The 6000-nt window shown below is 37.3% G+C and overlaps 1 pseudogene; it reads right to left on the reverse strand.

The window, feature by feature from the left end:
• Window positions 1–1476: 1476 nt before the first annotated feature.
• LOC101121965 (olfactory receptor 52N2-like) lies at window positions 1477–2438 on the reverse strand (annotated as a pseudogene).
• Between the last annotated feature and the right edge of the window lie 3562 nt (window positions 2439–6000).

Consider the following 6000-nt stretch of genomic DNA (forward strand, 5'->3'; position numbering starts at 1 on the left):
TTTCATTTACTACGTTTTATTTTTCCAGGTTTTTGTGTTATGCTCTGCCTTTATTGTGGTTGTTGCCTCTCACACACTCTTTCCACAGCGTATGCCTATTCACATTATGGTATTTAAATTTAAGTATTCCTAGATTCACCCAGCTGGCTGTTTGTATTTCTCCTATTCCTCAACTATCAAATGAGAGGGACTTCCCACAGGGTGCTAGTGGTAAAGAATCCACCTGCCAATGTAGGAGACACAGGAGATGTGGGTTTGATCCCCGGGTCAGAAAGATCCCCATGAGTACAAAATGGCACCTCACTCCAGTATTCTTGCCTTGAAAACTATGCTATAGTTTTGAAATAAATGTTTGCATATTTTGTATAAAACATCATTATAATGCATGATAAAACATATGTGTTTAAAACTGACAGTAGGGAAAAGTACTATGTTTTGGTATGGTTTAAAAGAGAATACTTTATGAGTAAAGTTTGCCAAATCCAAAAACACAATTTCAAGAGAGAACAACTTTACTGATTATAAGCTTACAAGTAGCATTACAGAGAAGCACTTTTGTATTAATAATATATTTTTAAAATTCAGGTTTTGCTTCGAAGCAGGAAAATTATCTTGCAAAAATATGTTGAGTGGTAAGCATATTTCATAATCATTTGACTATGTATAATATGATATAGGGCTTCCCTCATAGCTCAGTCAGTAAAGAATCTGCCTGAACTGCACAAGATCTGGGTTCAGTTCCAGGGTCAGGAAGATCCCTTGTAGAAGGAAATGGCAACCCATTCCAGTATTCTTGCCTAGAGAATCCCATGAACAGAGGAGCCTGGAAGGCTATAGTCCATGGGGTCGCAAGAGTCAGACCCAACTTAGTGACTAAACCACCAACACGATATTAAACTATGTTCTTCATATTAGCAGCCTATAAGAGAATATGGGGCTCCCCAGGTGGCCCAGTGGTGAAGAATCTGCCAATCAACACAGGAGTCCTTATGCCAATGCAGAAGACTCAAGCATCTTGGGTTCAATTCTTGGTTCAGGAAGATCCGCTGGAGGAGGGAATGGCAACCCACTCAAGTACTCTTGCCTGGAAAATTCCATGGATGAAGGAGACTGGCAGGCTGCAGTCCATGGGATCACAGAGTTGGACATGACTGAGCACACGCAAACACACACATAAAAGAATATACTCTTAATCAATATCACTAATTTCTCTATTTCTTTATATGCTTCATTCTGTGCCCATTCCAGAAAGTCTAAATAAAGTAAAAGTCTGTGGGAATATAATTATTTCCTGTCAATTTTTTCTATAAAATTTAGGTCTCAGAGTAGAAATTTTGTGATTTTATCATAAATCTTTGAGCAGAATACTGACAGGTAATTTTTCTGACCTCATGGCTGATGAATTTTACATTTATTTTTTTCTTTTACCTACTTTTATTAATTTTTGTACTAAATACAGAATTCTATATCCCAGACTTATCTCACACTCAAAATGTCTTTCTCTCCAAAAAGCAATTTGATCACCCTTTCATGGATCTGCTTGGTCCTCACTCCATAGACAATTGGATTCAAGGTGGGAGGCAGCAATAGGTAGAGACTGGCTATTAAAATGTGGACATTGTGAGGTATGTTGCATCCCCCAAAGTGGTAAGTAAAGAAATTGAAGAAGGCTGGGACTTAGGTGATGACAATAGCACATATGTGTGATGTACAGGTGCTGAAGGCTCTGTGAGGAGCATCTGCAGAGGACAGATTTACTACAACAGGGACAATCATGGTGTAAAAGAGGGAAACATGGATGATATCAGACCCTCCATTCAATACAGCAGTTATGAGACCATAGATGGCATTAATCTTGATATTGCCACAGGATAATTTGGCCAGAGACATATGGTCACAAAGGTGTGTTGAACAAGGTTTGTCCCTGCAATAGGGAAGATGCTTGATCAGGAAAGTGAACGGTATCACCATCAACACACTTCAAGTCAAGGTGACAAGGCCAGCCTTGGTAACTGTGGTGTTGGTGAGGATGTAGAATAGCATAGAGGGTAGCAAATGGCCACATAGTGATCCAGAGTGATAAGCATGAGCACACCAGATTCCATGCCTGTCAGCATGTGGATGAAAAACATCTGCACAAGTCAGGCATTAAAGTCAATCTCTTTGAGGCTGAGCTGAAAGATACACAACATACTGGGAACAAATGAAGTGTACCCACTAATATCTGTAAGGGGCAGTAAGGCTAGGAAGTAGTACATGGGCAGATGCAGGGCTTCCTCATGGCTGATGATATATATGAGCCTACAGTTCCCCAAGACAGCAATGATGTACACGAAGCAGAATGGCAAGGAGATCCAGATGTGTGCAGGTTCCAGCCCAGGAATCCCGTTGAGGATGAAGGATTTAGGTGTCACGCTGGAGCTGTTGACTCTATGCATGATGGTCAGTGGAAAAACATGTTACTTTTGGTTATAATGAATATGTCCTGTACAAGAGACAGTAATAGGTTGTTTTCAGTCAGAGACAAAAGACAAATGAAAATTTTTCACAACATAAATAATACATTTCGGTGAAAATTTGCTTTTTACACCCAGGCTGTGTTGTTTTATCTTGTCGAGGGGTCTTGAGTCTGTTACTGAATCAAAAGAATGCATACTGCAAGCATAGCAAAGACCTGGTCTTTCTTATTTTCATACTGTAAGCTCTTTCTGTATGTTCCCAGCCATATTGCCAGACCATTCACTAGTACTTGCTTCTGTCCCATGGATCAGTTTCTGGATAACGGACCCTGTTGTAATAACACCGATTCTATCAACTTCTCATATAATTTTCCTTCTTCCAAAAAGTCCTTCCAGGTATGTCCACTGGATCATAGCCATTTAAATTGTGTGAGACTTTACTTATTTTACACATATGTTTTGAGGTGAACATAATCTCTCTAGAAGTCTGGGTATTCCAAGTTAGAATAATCAGGGACAAATATTTGGCAGGCTTAAAATTACATAATAAGTTGCAATGTACAATGCCCAGCCACATGCATTTTCCCTTAAACATTTAATTGTTTCTTCTTAATAAATGTGAAAGCTTTTCTTTTGACATTTAATCAGTGACATTTTAAGCTATAATTATTAATAGTTCTTGTGGATTCTTAAATCTCTGAGTAGGTAAGGAAAAAATATATATGTATAAATAATCATACTTAAATTTTTGTATTTATTATTTTCAGCCCTTATTAAATATGAAGAATGATGTTTAATAGGTAAAATATTTATTAGTCAATTTAGTTAGCTTTCCACCTCTCTCTGTGTTCTGAGACATGGATAGCTTTTGATTAAAATCAAAAGACTTCAGGATTTTTAAAATTTTTTTGCAAAATTTTTTTTGCTATATTTTTAAAAGCTCTTGCTTAAGTTTGTATTAGATTATAAAATTGATTCATTCATTAAATCGGATATCTATTATATATGTTCTAATCTCCCTATATAATAGATGTTAAAAGTTCTAATTTTGATTGCTACCATTCTCTCTTTTTCTCTTTCTGTCTCTTTGAGATTCTGTCTAGGGGTTTCTATGTAAGTATGTGTCTTTTTTAATCTTTATCTTTAATCAGTGGAAAATTTTTAAATAATGTTGGATAAATTTTATCAATACATTAAAAAGATAAAAGCAAAGCTTTTCAGAAAATAGGAGCAAGTTAAAACCGAAAACTTTTAAAAGCAATTTTCTCAACTGTAAATTTTTTACTGTTCAGAAGAGTAAAATCATGGAGATTTTTACCACAACCTGGAACGTTATCAGCAAAATATATAGTACCACTACAATTATTATTAGTGTCATTACCATTATTTTGTTTTGTAAAATGCATGTAAGTAAAGTCATCTCTGCTGCTGCTGCTGCTGTCACTTCAGTCATGTCCGACTCTGTGTGACCCCATAGACGGCAACCCACCAGGCTCCCCCATCCCTGGGATTCTCCAGGCAAGAACACTGGAGTGGGTTGCCATTTCCTTCTCCAATGCAGAAAAGTGGAAAGTGAAACGGAAGTCGCTCAGTCGTGTCTGACTCTCAGTGACCCCATGGACTGCAGCCATCCGGGCTCCTCCATCCATGAGATTTTCCAGGCAAGAATACTGGAGTGGGGTGCCATTGCCTTCTCCGAAAGTCATCTCTAGTCTTCCCTTAAACCTTCAGTATCTTTACATCTCAGATCAAAAGCCAACATCCTTATTTTATTTACAAAATCCTACACAATTAGGACCTCTTTAAATCTCTGAATATATCTCTCATTACTTGTATTCCTTCAATCCATCCATACTTACTAGAGGTTTCTCAAGTTCAACAAATGTGCACAATCTGGGGCATTTCCAGTTTTCATTTTCATTGTTTGCTAAGTTCTTTCTCAGGCAATATCAGCATATACCCTTCATAATTTCAGATCTTTGGTTACTGTCAATGCCAATCTAAAGCTTTTCCTTACTTCACAGTTCAAAGTTGCAACCCCCAGACTCTTGCTAATAAATGCCTTGTGTATTATAGTTACACATCCTAAGGATATACATGGGCTTTCCAGGAAGTGCAGTGGTAAAGAATCTGCCTACAGGAGATGCTTGAGACCCGGGTTTGATCCCTGGGTTGGAAGATCCTCTGGAGTAGGAAATGGCAATTCACTCCAGTATTCTTGCCTGGAAAATTCCATGGACAGAGGAGCCTGGAGGGCTATAGTCCATGAGATCACAAAGAGTCGGACATAACTGAGCTACTGAGCACACAGCAGAAAGACGTATGTTGAATATGAATATGTTGAATAGGAAAAGTTAAAAGAAAGTAGACTTGAGTTTGATGATATTGGTCATTCATGCTGATATAAATTTTAGTTAGATAACAGGATAACTGTCATCAGATGTATTCAATCAAAAGGAGAATGAGACGATTCATTAATGTCATTGTCAGGAAGTTGGGATAGATGGTCACTGGAATTCCTTCCAACTCTTGCACTAAATTTTTTGGCAAAGACTTCCCACTTTCTCAGTAACACTCTTGCATTTATGGAGAACATTACATTATGGAGAACAGAGGAGTTTTCCTATTATTGTACAGAAATGTACTTACCTGTAATATTATCTCTTTGGTCCTTGTTATATTAGCATCATACAGTCTTCTTCCTCCAGTACCTAAATTATTTTCAATTCTCCCCACATTTTGCTTTCTCTTCATGATTATTTGCAAATCCCTTTGGCTTCAAATATAAAGAGATAATTTAGTCTTCCTTGTTTTTCTACTCTCTAATTCAAATCCCCCAATTTAGCAACATCTATGCTTCTTATGTATTTTTTCTTGAGTCACCCAATCTCACCCTGAGTTTGGGTGGTTTGCCAGATGTTTCTATGGCTTGCCAGATGTTTCTAAATCTCTATGTAAAAATTGCTCAGTAATATTGTGCTGCATTAGTTTAGAAAGCCTCTCTAAAATGCTTCCCTGGGGATTTTCCAAGAAAAAGGAGAAAATTTGTTTGTAGGTTCCCAGAGAAATGTTCCCATGGGTCTCTAATGAGAAAGGAGGTAAATTTAGCTTTGTTGAAACTAGATATACATTTAGAAAATATTTGAGCAGAGAGGAAAATCTCAATAACTACCTTTAAATTTTAACAACTTTTCTCTGGTGGGGCGTATGGACTGTACCTGATATTCATTGAAGTATAAACCTGGATTTATTAATATATCTGACTTCCTAGAGTGATTCAATTCCAGCTTCATAACTTTGGTTATAGCTTTATCTACATGGTACTTATGGGGTTCAAAGCTTTCTAGAAAATATTGAGTGAACAATTTCAGAATTTTATGGGATAAAGACTTGTTAAAAAAAGATCTTCATGACCCAGATAATCATGATGATGTGATCACTAATCTAGAGCCAGACATCTTGGAAAGTGAAGTCAAGTGGGCCTTAGAAAGCATCACTACAAACAAAGCTAGTGGAGGTGACGGAATTCCAGTTGAGCTCT

This window comes from Ovis aries, chromosome 15 (genome assembly GCF_016772045.2).
Source record: "Ovis aries strain OAR_USU_Benz2616 breed Rambouillet chromosome 15, ARS-UI_Ramb_v3.0, whole genome shotgun sequence".
Taxonomy (NCBI): domain Eukaryota; kingdom Metazoa; phylum Chordata; class Mammalia; order Artiodactyla; family Bovidae; genus Ovis; species Ovis aries.